The sequence below is a fragment of the Oryctolagus cuniculus genome, chromosome 3 (assembly GCF_051225735.1).
Source record: "Oryctolagus cuniculus isolate XC-2025 breed Fujian yellow rabbit chromosome 3, ASM5122573v1, whole genome shotgun sequence".
In the NCBI taxonomy this organism is placed as follows: domain Eukaryota; kingdom Metazoa; phylum Chordata; class Mammalia; order Lagomorpha; family Leporidae; genus Oryctolagus; species Oryctolagus cuniculus.
In genome coordinates this window covers 64448310-64462333 of record NC_142869.1, presented here as the reverse complement: position 1 = coordinate 64462333, position 14024 = coordinate 64448310, and the positions used below count along the sequence as shown (strand labels likewise).

General features: G+C 41.2%; 1 long non-coding RNA gene across 13 annotated transcripts in view; it reads left to right on the top strand.

Annotated features, from left to right (window-relative positions):
* The window catches only part of LOC103348788 (uncharacterized), a 188506-nt gene that overhangs the window by 35685 nt on the left and 138797 nt on the right, over positions 1 to 14024 (top strand). For 5 of the 13 annotated variants that reach the window (XR_016230767.1, XR_016230764.1, XR_016230771.1 and 2 more), the window contains exons 4-5: positions 6639 to 6876; positions 12532 to 12580. The exons of 6 other annotated variants lie outside the window; for them this stretch is intronic. This is a non-coding gene — a long non-coding RNA (uncharacterized LOC103348788). Of the gene's footprint in view, positions 1 to 6638; positions 6877 to 12531; positions 12581 to 14024 lie in introns of those variants that run through there. 2 more of the 13 variants (XR_016230775.1, XR_016230769.1) reach the window with 2 other exon arrangements.

Here is a 14024-nt window from a genome sequence, read left to right as displayed (position 1 = left end):
TTAAAAAGAGGACTCTTTCAATGTTTTCCAGAGGTAAGTGGGAGGGAAAAAAACCCAACATATTTTTTCCACAGAGACATCTATTTATCGAGGGGCTGTTGAACAATTAATCAGAATTGTTTTCAAGCTCACCTCAGGGGACTGTGTGACTTAGTAGGAGAAACATTTAAAACCAGAGCATCTGCGTTCTCGGTGCCTGTTCTGTTCCCTAATAGCTGAGACTCTCAGGGCAAATCACTTAACCCATGTCAGCCTCAGTTGCTTCATTTGCAATCAGGGATACTGACACTGTTTTTGTGAGGATTTGATGAAATAACTAGAGCAAAGGTCTTTCTGAATTTCTAAATTATAAAATGATGTCCAGACAGGTGCTATTATCAGTGATTTTTTTAATAAAACTTATGTTTTTGTTATAAAAACAATGTTTATTGCAGAACGTTTTATATAAGCTGTAATGTGCTGGAGACAGGGCTGTGCCGGGTGGGGAGTTGGGGGTAGCTGCAGATCCTAGCAAAGCCTGTGCCTGTGTTTCCGGGATTTGCAGCCCTAGTTTCTGCCTGTTCAGAAACTCTGTTTTGACACCATGAGTGACGACAGTCTGCCCAGAGAGCCTAAACTCCGAGGGCCATTGGAAGAGTTTTCACCAAAACATGCCTCGAAAGTGATCCACCAGCAAAACTGTAGATCCCAGAAAACCTGTGGCTCTTCCTTGTCCTGGAGAGAGAATTGCTTTAGAAACCAGGGGCTGTGGCTAGTTCTAATCATTTGCTACTTCTTCACTTTGTTGGACTCTGTTTTCTCATCTGCAAGATGACCCGTTTAAACTAAATACTCTTTGAAGTGGATTTCATGGGTAGTTTCTGGGTTCTTGGTCATCCGTGGTTCCAGTGGGCTTGTCAAGCACCAGCACTGGCCAGCCAGGAAGGCGAGACCCACCTGATATCAGCTCAGGGCACAGCCCACAGTATTTCCAGGTGCCTTCAGTAATCTTGAACACCACTGCATGTCACCCAAACGCCAAGGAGACTGTGAGGAGATGGGCTGCTGCCCAGTTTCCAGGGTCTCCACTTGTCTCTTGTTTCCCTGGGTAGATAAAAATAGACACAAATGTGGTTAGAAAGCCAGAAGTGTGAATTGATCACAATTTTTTTTTCCTCCCAGGAGAATAAGTAAATAAATTGGGTAGAAAAGATGAGAACCAATCTGTCGATCTGGGGCAAGATAGAGAAGCAGTTGTCAGGGGGGACCAGCATTGCTTTGGCCTTGAAAGGGATCAAGAGTACGTTAGAGAGCATAGAGACACTGGGTTGCAGCCTCTAGGGACCCCCTGGAGTGTTCTAGAATGGAAAGGTCTTAAGTAGGTATATCTGAATGCAGATATACAGACTTGATGTCTTCCTACCCCATATCAGCAGGAGCCTCCACACTGGTTAAACCTGGCGTTTATATGGTATTTGGATCTTGTCAGCATTTGCTCATTAAAGCCAAGTTAATGAAAATTTGGGTCAGATTTCATAATAACACAGTAAAGAATAGAACCTTTTTCATTCTTTTAAACTTATCAGGGATATTTGCTACCAGAATATTTTCTCGGATATTAAAATACGATTCTCAGTTTATGGTTTTGCTTTCACTTTAGTGTGAGGACAGTGTGTATCAAGCTCTGAAAGACCTGGGAGGAGGAAAAAACACAAATGATTAACAGTGGATTCTTAAAAGCATAAGAAATCTAAAAAGTGGATTTCTTTGGAACATAATGAAATATAAGTTGAAAAGGTAACTGGCCAAAGTGAGTCTGCTCTTATAATATTACTGGAATAGTCTTCCTGACTGAATCAGGAATACACTATTTTTTTTAATTAAAGGGAGGCTGATGTACTGACATTAAATTCCTCACAAATATTCTGGTTATTTAATAGTAATTTATTGTGGTCTTACTGGAAATTTTTTCCTCTTAGTTCTTAAAAGGTTTTACAGGCTCAATTAGCACCTGTACTCCTAATGATCAATATTGGTTTTTACTGTATTCATTTTAGATCTAAAAAACTTTACCTAGAACTCAAATCTCAACCATTTTAAAGCCACATACCTCATTAAAAATAATCAGGCTTACTGGGTAGACCTTCACTGCTCTCTGGAAAATGATAGATTTCTATTTGTTTGAGGTGGGTCCTTTATTCAGAAAACAAATTACAGTTCTGTGTAATATGAGCTGTTTAGATTCAGAATTGCTGGCAAAATGTTAAAGAAGAATGTGTGCATCATTTTCCAATATCTTCTTCAACTCGGGTAGCAGGGGTTATTTTTAATTATATTACAGATTCTGTTTTTAGCCTGCCTATTTATCTCTGTACTGCAGTATACCTGATGTGTCTAGGGGTTGATTCTTCTGCTTGGAACCTCCAGTGATTTCACACAGCACATTGCCTAATGGGGGACCGCAGAGGAGACCCCCGGTGTGTTAGGAGGATGTCCTTGGGGAGGATGAGAGACAGCCATCAATGTGCTGTGACAGTGAGCTGCGTGTACCCCTGGTTTTTACATTCTTAGTACACCGCCACCCCCACCCCAGCTGCCACATGCCTTGCTTTCTCTGATAACACGTGTCCCGTGGCATCCAAGAACACAAACGTTTCACCAAAACCCTCCAATTAAGTACTATAAATTGTTTTACTAACTGTTTCCTATGATCTTTTGTGTAGCATTGAAGTTTAAAAGATCAGGGTTTTTTTGGTTTTATTTTGTTTCCTTGTTTTGGTTATTTGTGGCATTCCATGGCGCTAGTAGAAACTTAAAATTATTTCTAAGGATTCTGTGTTCCAGTCACGCACTTGACAAACAGTTGAGCTACCTCGGGTTGGCCAGGAAATGTCTGCCGCCACATTAGTGATGTGATAATGGGCTTCACATATCACCTGGACATTAATAGAATGGAATCACTTACTGCTTCTGAAAGCAGCCCTGTTCTCAGCTGGTGTCCTGGAGGAGCTGTGTGAGCACAGTGAACTTCCTGTCACAGAGGTGAAAGTCAGAGCCTAAAGTCATCTTTATCGCCGGGGTGTGTGTGTGTGTGTGTGCGTGTGTGTGTTTTATCTTCACTTAATGAGGCCACCGATATTTGATGGAAATGACGAAAATCCAGGGAGCTGCATAAAGTGTTTCTGGGTCTCCAATCTGCTCTGCTGTGTGACATGCAAAACTTCTAATGACTGGGGACCCCTAACTTTGCCACAATAGCCCATCAAAGGTGCAGCTTTATTCTCTCATAACAGCACTGTAACGCGATCAGCAGACATATCTGCAAACTTTTCCCTGAGCTGTGCAGATGTGGCCATAAAAGGGGCCTGGATGCCATCGTGCATTTCCTACTTGCCTCTGAAAATGAATTTGCTTTCTGATTATGGCTGAGCGGCTGCCGTATAAAATTTCCTACAGGTGCACACCCACTTACAGAGAGAGCACAGTCCGCGAAAGTCAGGAGCTACAAAATGAGAACGACTCGGGACTATTATCAAAATTATCAGAGTGCCCTTTGCTTTGTAAAGATATTTGCCAAGGAATCTTACAAATAAAAGTCGTCTTTAGTGTACTAATGATATTCTACAATGAACCTCTCACATAAAATGCAGACATTGTTAAATAATTGGCTTTGTGGGTTTTTTGTGTTGGGAAGAACTGTAAGCTGGGAATTGATTTGTTGTGTGTTTATTTAAAAATTGGCCATATCTATTTTACCTGAAAAAAAAAAGGCCTTGAATTGTTGGTCACAGAAGTAAAATGCATGGTTTCTAAAACTTACTTTTGCGTTTTTAACCTATTTCTCCTCTGAGGACTATGGACTTGTGAATAGCATACATTCTTCATATTACATTCAAAGTCTAATCTGGCTTTTCCAGCAATCACATGGATAGGTGTAAACAGATAAATAGTCACCATACACCATTGACTGCCATGGCTCATTTTTCATCTCTTGAAATAAAAGCCCAAGAGAATTTTTGTCAGGATAAATTGGAGATAAAAAAAAAGTCCTCTTTTGAAGTGGATACTTTGAACGTGGAAGATTTGTGGAGAATTTTCTTTTGCCTTTGACTCCTTAAGAACGAGAAGTCACTACAAAATTAGAATTTTATTATATTACTCTAAACGGCAACTGTGACGCTGAATTAAAGGTTTACTTTTTAGCCAAGGCTGGAGTTGTTGTGGTTTTTGTATTTTCAGATATATTATCAGATTTAACATGAAGCACAAACATTATAAATTAGTTGACTTTTTCCTTAATTAGCCATAGCTACAGTCCACTAGAAATGTTGAAAATGTGAATACTTACATTCCCCTTTACAGGAGTTTAATGACATTGTTATCTGAAATAATATCTCCTTAACGATGCTTTGAACAATGCTGCCTGTTTTTTTCCTCTGATAAATAACTCAGTCGACATCAAGACAAACAGTGCATTCAGCAAATTTTGTGATATGGAAAAAGGCAAGTTGGAGAAAGCAAGAGAACTAAACCTCTGTATCCGTTACAAACTCTGAGATGTCTTTAATGTAGAATTCACAATAGATATGTACATTGTTCATCGGAGTATTTTATTATCTCTTTCATACAACGCCATCCATCAAATATCTAAAGAAGGCAAATTACTCACAGGGCAGATCTGAAGATCAGAAATTCTGAGCTCTCAATGGTGACATCGTGAGCATAAATGAGGCAATAAATAATAACATTACTACTACTACTAAAGGAAGCACGTTGACCAAGCACATTGACCAGATTAGTGGTCATATTTTACAAAGATCTTATTTAAGGCCAAAAAAAGACCCTATCAGTTCTGATCTATCTGCCTTGTTTAAAACAAAATAAAACAACACTTATAGCAAATCCCTCCAGACACTTTAAATCCTACATGGGATATACCAGAATTAAGGAGCATTATATAGACTTTGGGATGGCGCAACTACAGAATTATTATCCATTGCATTAGACAGAATGGCTTCCCCTCTAGTCAAGGATTTGGTTTTTCCCCCGTCGTCAACATTTAACTCATCCTAATAGTCCAACGAGGCCAGATGTGTCAGTTTTACTTTTCCAAAGAAAATCTGTTCAAAGAAGTACGCTGTGGCATAGTGACATGCACTGCTCTTTAATACAGGTTTGTTTATTTTCCAAAATTCAATTTCACTCTATATTTATTCACTTCTTCATGGACTACTTGGGTTCACTAAAAAAAAAAAAAAAAAAAAAGAAAAAAAAAAATACTTTATACGTGCCACATGCCATGGACTCATGGCATAAATTACACGATGTGAATTCAAATACACATCCTTTCCCCATCCATTTCCATTCTCAGTGCCAACTTTGACTTAATAAACAATGACCTTGAGCTTAGCGTGAAGGAAGCATCAGCACATAATGCATGGAGCGGTGCCCCTCCTAAGAATGAAACCCTTCAGAATGGCCAAGGGTGAGAACAGAACAGAAGCAGTAAGAGCAGAATGTGGAGCCAAGGGAGTTTCAGCGTCAGCAAACTGTGGCGATTTAGCCGTTCTGCTGATCGGTGTTTAAAACATGACCCCTGAATTATCCTAGGAGATACTCATGAAATGGGGACTTGAAATGGCCATGGAAGTGAACAAGAACTGAGATCTCCTGATCCATTCCTTATTGCCTACATCCCTCAGCTTCTTCAACAGCATGAATCCTTTCCACGTTTCTCAAAAGCATGTTTCAAGGATAGAAGAAATAAAGGTGGTGAGGTTGCTATTTATCTAGGACTCTTTTCTGACCTGGGAGACATTGTGTGGTGCCCTGGAAGGGCTTATTTATTGAGTCCCCAATTGAATTGGCCTCAGAGACTTAATACAACCTCCACAGTGACCAATTTACTCATTGCAAATGAATTGCATTAGTAAAGCACTTTCCCATCTGGGAAAAAAGTTGTATCATAAATCTCATTCTCTTCAGTATCTTGGCTGTGGGGATTCCAACAAAACTAATTCAACCTTTCATAAGCAGGGAAAGTTAGGGTTTTCTTCCTACTAATTTGCTAATTTTCTCTGCCCCATGAGTCAGAACACATTAAAAATGTGACTGTGGCCGAGAACACGGACAAGGGGAGAGGTGTCCCTTTGCCTCGCGCCATACTTCACATGCCTGTGATTTCACAAGATTTGGGATTGACTTTGGCCCTAAACAGGGGCTCTGAGTTAACAACCAGAAAAATCACTTTAGTTGAGATTTACTTCTAGATCAGAGACTTTCTTCCATTCTTAAAAATTTGAGTAGATTCAGCATACTCTTGGAGTTCCAAAATCTTAGGCCTCCTACTCCTGTGCATTTCCATACAAGAAGTATTATATAGTGGGGTGTGTGTGTGTGTGTTTGTTTGGGAGCCCAGTGATCTAGATTCAGGCCATGATACTGTCATTTCTGACTTTTTGATTTTCACCAAATTAATTTCGCCTCTTTAAGCCTCAGTCACGTCTTCTGGTCCCCTGTAAAATTCAAGTAAGAATAGTAGCATGTTAGAGAGTTACATGAGATAAAAACTGATCAAATTTGTGAAGCTCCTGAAGCATCGTGATTGATACATTGCAAGCCCTCACCAAGTGATTGCTCCTGTTGTTGTCATTGGACAGAACTGTTTAGGTATGTGACCCAAATTTCCTGTTCAGCCAGAAGTGGCACCCTGAGTGGAACAGAAGAATCCAGTAGACTCGCTGACATATAAACAGTGGACGATATGTGTTTTTGCTGTCTCTTGTCAACATATCCTGGGCATGAATTTTGTTCCTAACCTGTCCTGAGAACACCAACTTATGACGTCTATGGGGAAGTCCTGTGAAATTCCTTGAAGAGCCCCTAACCATTGGAAAGGTGAGAATACAAGGAATTACTTTTAAAACAATTCAGGGTATATATGTACATATAGATGAGCTAATAATGAATTATATACAATTTGATTATTTGATAATAGCTAACGCTCACTAAGGACCCATCAGTTGTCAGGCACTATCTTAAGACCTTTAAATAAGTTGTCTTCTTTAATACTCACAAGGATCCTAAAAGGCAGACCCTATTATTATTCTAGACTTTGAATCTGGTATTCTAACTCTAGAGTCTATACTGTCGACTGCTATCCTAACTGCCATTTAAAGGCAATATTGGTTGCTAACATCATTTTTAATTTATTTTAAAGGAGAACAGGGAGGGAGAGGCACAGAGAAAGAACATTCTCATCCAGTAGTTCTCTCATCAAATGCCCACAACAGCCAGAGTGGGCCAGGCCAAAGAATTAGGAGCTGGGAACTCAATCCAAGTCTCCGATGTTGGTAGCAGGGACTACTTGAGCCATTGCTGCCACCCTGCGTCTGCATTAGTAGGAAGCTGGAATCAGGAGCCAGAGCCAGGACTTGAACTCAAGCACTTGGAAGTAGGGTAGGGGTGTCCCAACTGGTGTCTTAACTGATAGGCTAAATGCCCATCCCTACTAACCCAACTTTGAAGAGTACTAGATGCCTGTCAAGCACAGCCTGTCCTCTTTGAACACTTAGTCCTTTTGCTTTGCCTTCATGCTGTGTTCATTGAACACAGTTGCAGCTGCATTTATTGACAGTCATAACCCTTTACACTTTCACATAAAATTTCCAGTTAACAGACAGGTTTTATATATTTTGTTATTTAGACTCCAGTTTTACCAGGAAGTTTTAAGGTTCCCATTTCTATAATCTTAGCTGAGAAGCCACTTCTGTCTGTATTTTGCTGCTATGGAAGCTGAGTCTCAAACAGAGCCACTTCACTGTTGAGAAAAATCAGTATAATTTGAACTCAGGTCTTTGGATTTAAATAAATAGTGAAGCCATTGTTAGTCTTTAAAAATCGGAACAATGCATTTTATGAGACCCAAGCAAACGAGACTTTAAACTTGATGGGTGAACCTTTGCGTCACCCCTCTGGAGCCAGCTCATTTCCAGCTCATTCAGTCAACATCATCGAGCTCCTCCCAAGTGCTAAGCATTGTCGGGGGGACAGAAATAAATCAGACACAGAGCCTGACTGCAAGGAATTTATTTGAAAGGGAAAATTAGAATCTCAAAGGCAAATTAATTAATTAATTACTTAATTTTAAAAATAGGCTATAAAAGAGGGCTGGGAGTCCAGGGGCTGGGGTATCTTTGCAGCTGTCTTGTTGCCCTGTCAAGGGAGATGGCTGCCTTCGCCGGGGAGCAAGCTCGTGGCAGGGAAGAGCTCAGCTGGCTGACTCAAGGAAAGAGCTGGTTAAGTAGCTGGTGAGCCAGTGGGCTGAATTTGGCACAAAAATGAAAAAGAAGAAAGATTGCCTATGGATTTTATCTTTTCTACCAGCTGTTTTGGTTTCACAGATATAGTATGAACTATTCTATGAACTTAAATGAAAGGTTTCACGCACCAAATCTGAAGTTTCGTTCTCACTTTCTTCCATGTAGCTGTTTCCTTTATTTTAAAGTGAATCAACACTATTCAAGTACTGAATTGAAAACACCTTGGAGTAACACACTCAGGCAGTTTCCCTTTAAGAGAAGATTCTGGGCCTGTTTTTCAGATGGTCATTCAGTGATACAAACCTGTAAGACTGAGATAAATTGCTCCTGGAAACATTTTCCTCTTGGAAAATCACAGATGAGACTAAATGAGACATTTTATATATATAGTAGCAAACAGTCATAGGTACATTTCATTTTGAAAGTCCCATCTGTCTTGCAACCCAAACAGGTTTTGACACTGCAGACTGATTGCAGCACTTGAGGACATTCGAGAAACCAGGGATACACAGCATGGGGCTGGAGAGCATGCTGCCTTTTCACCATTTGGGCATTTTAAGAAAAGCAGAAAAAAAAATTACAGTTGTAATTATGTCTCTTGATCTATGTGACTCCTACATTTTGCAAAGTATAACTTGAACACCCCAGCCCTACCTTTAACTGCAGTTTTTGTAACAAAAGAGAAGCAGCAAAGCTTTTTGCTGGGATTAGAGTTTTAATTGATATCATTATAGCTAAAAGTTTGAACATGATGGGAATAATGACTCTGGTGTTTTTCAGCACCTTATTATTCATCTTCCATCTTTATGTCAGCTCTGAGCTCAAGTCCACAGAGTCTGTAATATTTAAATTAATAATGTAAATTTAACTGTTGCCATTAAAGAAAAGAGCTAATTAGGTCCCTGCTTGCTGACTGGCAGTATGAGGCAATGAGTAAAATGGTTTGTACTGATAGCCAACACTGCCAGGAAAATGTGAATTGTGTTCATTAGAGATTAGACAAGTCTGAGACTCCAAAGGAGGGGAAATAAAAAGTGGCTCATCTCATTATTCTAAAAAAAAAGTCAACGAAGAGATGCAAATAGCTCATCAAGCAGCTGAGAGCAAAGTTTCTGAGATGTTGTGCAATTATTTTGTGCCTTCCGTTCAATGGCTTTTTTCCCAAGCACACTGTAGAGATGCAATTTTTCTCTAGCATCAGTTAAAATGTATCTTCTTCCGTAGTTTTCATGTGCCAGCCCAGTGAGGCTAGCAAGCTAAGCTTTATCTGTTTCTAACAGCTCTTTTAAATAAGACCTAGCATTAACAACCACAGCAACAACAAGGATTGAATGGTGTTCCTGTTTGCCATTGTTCTGGGTTCAGAAAACAACCCAACAATAAGGAGCAGAAGTGGAGAGGAGAGGCAAAATAATGTTTATTTCAAATTCAGATTAGGGGTAACTATCCTGGAACTTCTAGAAGGAGAAAACTGGGGTTGAAAGCCATAAAAGGTGTAAGCACACACTCCAACAAATAGAGCAAAGCCTGGATGATGGTCAGAAACAACATTTGGCCTTTCTGATATTAGGTTTTCCTCTTGAAATGAGTATTGGCTTTCTGGCAGCTACAGGCTCACTGGAAGCTGCTTGGATTCCCTGGGGCAGCCCCAGCTGGCCCTCGTCCCCATCAGCTCTGGTACCCAGTGGGTCATTTGAACATCTACCAGGGAAGTCAGGCTGATCCAGTATGTCTGTCTGAAAGGTACTATGGAGCAATAAATGGATGTGGGACAGGAAAATGGGACTTGGCTCAACATGCTTTTTAAAAATAAGCTTTGGGGGAGCTGGTATTGTGGTACAGAGGGTAAAGCCACCACCTGTGGTGCCAGCATCCTGTATGGATGACCAGTTCATGTCCCTGCTGCTCCATGTCTGATCCAGCTCCCTGCTTATGGCCTGGGAAAGCAGTTGGTGATGGCCCAAGTGCTTGGGTCCCTGCCACCACATGGGAGACCTAGATGAAGTTCCTGGCTCCTGGCTTCAGCCCGGCCCAGTGCTGGCTGTTGCAGCCATCTGAGGAATGAACCAGTGAGTAGAAGATCTTCCTCCCTCCCCTGTAACTTTGACTTTCAAAATAAATAAATCTTAAAAGATCTTGCCATCCTTTAAAAAGTAAGCTTTGAATGTAATAAAAGGTGAACAGTATGTTCAATGAGGGATAGTTTCATATTTTATGTGAAAAGACTGTTTTTAAGAAGGATGCTCTTATTCTGAGAAAACTGATTATTTGGATCGCTATAACCCAATATCTTCCTTATTTAATTTCATCAAATGACAGGTCAGACATCTGTGGTTAAGAATATTTTCCTTTTTTAAAGATTTATTTATTCATTTGAAAGGTAGAGTCAGGGCCGGTGCCTCGGCTCAATAGGCTAATCCTCTCCCTGCGGCGCTGGCACACTGGGTTCTAGTCCCGGTCGGGGTGCCAGATTCTGTCCTGGTTGCCCCTCTTCCAGTCCAGCTCTCTGCTATGGCCCGGGAGTGCAGTGGAGGATGGCCCAAGTGCTTGGGCCCTGCACCTGCATGGGAGACCAGGAGGAAGTACCTGGCTTCTGGCTTCAGATTGGCGCAGTGCACCGGCTGTAGCAGCCATTTGGGGGGTGAACCAACGGAAGGAAGACCTTTCTCTCTGTCTCTCTCTCTCACTGTCCACTCTGCCTGTCAAAAAAAAAAAAAAAGAAAAAAAAAGAAAGAGTCAGAGAGGAGAGAGAGAGAGAGGGAGAGAGAGAGAGAATAGATCTTCCATCCACTGGTTCATTTCCCAAATGGCCAAAACAGCCTTTGCTGGGCCAGACTCAAACTAGGAGGCAGGAACTTCATCCAGGGTCTCCCATGTGAATGATAGGGGCCCAATACTTGGACTATCTCCTGTTGCCTTCCCAGGTACACCAGCAAGGAGCTGGATCAGAAGTGGAACAGCTCAAACTGGCACATGGGATGCCAGCATGGCAGGTCGTGGCTTAACCCCCTGCACCACAGCACTGGCCCCAAGATAATCTTCTTAAATTCACTCATGTCCTACTTTTCCCAAGGTTTCCCTTCCCTTCCTCCCCTTTCTGAAGTGTTGTATGACATTTCTCCAGGGTGGCTGTTCTAGTTGCTCTTCATTATATCAGGCTCTCCCACAGTGAATCATGAAGAGCACCGTTTACCACGAGCCCTGTTGAACTTCATCTGCAGTGTTGCAGGGAACTGGCCCTAAACCGACAGAGTAGGAGTCTTAATTACTAACAGGCGACACTGGCTGAAGGTGTTGGTCAAAGTATTCTTCCGGAACTTAGTTACATGGTGTCAATGGCTTCTGTTTCAGACCAAAAGAATGCTTCCTGTTTTTTTAAAACCAGGTTATTTAGCATTGCTAGAGGCATTGTTGCATGGTGTTTATAAAAAGAACAGCTGCTGAGAGGTTACAGAGGCCACACACACACACACACACACTATCATCTCATATTTAGGACAATTTCACAACTGGCTTTGTAGTTCAGTCAGTTGCACTGCTTTGGAATTTAGTTTCATTATCTTTAAGATGGGCTAATAAGGCCTCACAGGTTTTTTGTAAGGATAAAAATGAGTCCATATATGTAAAGTGGCTAATAGAGCAGGCTGCTGCCATCAATGAGCAGTTGCTTGTATCTACTCATTTATTATGAAACAGGAGGTTGTCACCTCTGTACTGCTGGGGTTTGGTAACCACATTCAAAGAGCCATTACCTCATTATGCGTATGTCTGAGCAAAATGAGGGGCCATTTTGAATACTCATACATCCCTTTTCACGAAGATGCTGTACTAGAAAGAACATTAAGTTTGTGCTTCCAAACCTTCCTCCCAGGTTAGACCATGGCAAAATCCACCTGGAAGTTCCCAACAGACCCTCAGGATTAAGTTCCTAGTATTCCAGTGACTGGATGTATCAACATGAATTAAACCATAACTCTGTGGATAGATATTTAAGTTGTGAATTTTGAAATACCTCAAATAGTACTATGGCCAACATATTTGTATTTTTCCCTATATTCTGGATAATTCCTCAGGAATGATCTCTAGAAATGAGAAGGTTGACAAATTGAGAAAATATGAGCATTTTTATGTGTCTTGAGTTGTTGCCAAATTGGTCTTCAATCATAGGGTATTGTATATTTATATAGTTCCAACAAACTGTAGCCTAAGCATAAGTTCTTTTCTCTTATAGAAAATATTCAATGAAAACATTTGCTAAAGGCACCATTCTACTGAGAAATGTAAGTACTTATTGGAGGATCCAATAATGAAATATGTACCTAAACTCCCACCCATCCTTGGAAGTTGGTAGACAGGAAGAATTATCACATTGCATCCAAGATCTGTAGGTTGGAGTGAAAAATATACTAAAACCAATCTGGCTCTAAGGAAGCATGAGAAGGTAAAAGGGAGCTGACATTTCTTTAGATGGCCATGTAGCAGCCAGGTCTGTGTTAGCCTTTCTGTGGATGGGTTCATCAAATCTTTCCCAATCCCCCTTTTCACAGCTGAGCAAACTTTACTAGCATTTGCAAGTGCACATCTGAAAGAAGACTTTCCAAAGGGAAGGAACAGTTCCTAAAAATCAGCCCAATTTTCCTTTTTCACATCCAAGTTAGCAAGCACAGGGTCTTCTGTGAAAGCCTCAAAGGGCACGAACATCTATGAGGTTAAGCAAGGAAGAAAGGGAGGAAGAAGAAAGGTCTTGAATTGGTCCCTTCAACAGAAGTCTTCATGGCCAAGTGACATGATGGGAGTTAATGTGAATACACTGGCCTTCTGTGAAGCATTTCTTGGTCTCTGAAACACGAACATGCATGCATTGCTGTCCAGATCGGACACATGGGCTTTCCGGCTACCTTTCCTTTCCTGAACATGTGTATTTGTCATGGTCAATGCAAGAGAAATGCCCTTTCTATGCGGTTCCCCTCTGTCCCTCCTCCCATGCCTTGGACCATCAGAAGAACACAAGGCTGTGGCATTTTGTCGGATTTGTCTCTGAGGCTCTGGTGTCACAAAAGCAGCTGGGGGTATTGAATGTGCCTCGGTACCAGCCTGTGTCTTCAGGGTCTTTCTATTGATTTTACTTCAGAGTTCACAGGAAGCCCTGGTGTGCTTGCTTTCTCTCAGTGCTGAAATGTAGCTACTGCAAAAGAGCACATGGAGGGAAGAAAGGGAAATTAAAGGGGAAAGAGATGGTGCAGGCTAGCTTAAAAAAGGCAACTATTGAGGTGGAGCTGGACGATCTTACTTGTTCTATTTAGAATCTTCCTTCCATCTCATCAAAAGAAATGCTGCACTGGCAAATCCCCACTGGTATCAGCATAAAGCCCTGAGAGCGCCCTCATGTGGCACTCCCATTCCTTCAGGATGCTGCTGCTTCCTCGCTGCCTGCCCTTGTTAGGTACCCTCCAGTCTCACTGACCAATTTTCTGTTCTGGGATTATGTGACATTCCTGCCTCCAGGCCTCTGGACCTGGTCATGTTCTTTGACGGGCACCTGTAACTACTGATGGATTGGATTCTGTTCTTATCCACATGCTTTTCCCATTGATTGAAATTCCTTTTCACGTCTCTAAGCTACAAGCTGGTTAGAGGTAAGGTCTTATTCTGTGTTTTCATACTCACTTCTTAGAACAGTGCTTCACTCAGGGAAGTTACTTTGTAAATGTTATTGTGGAAACA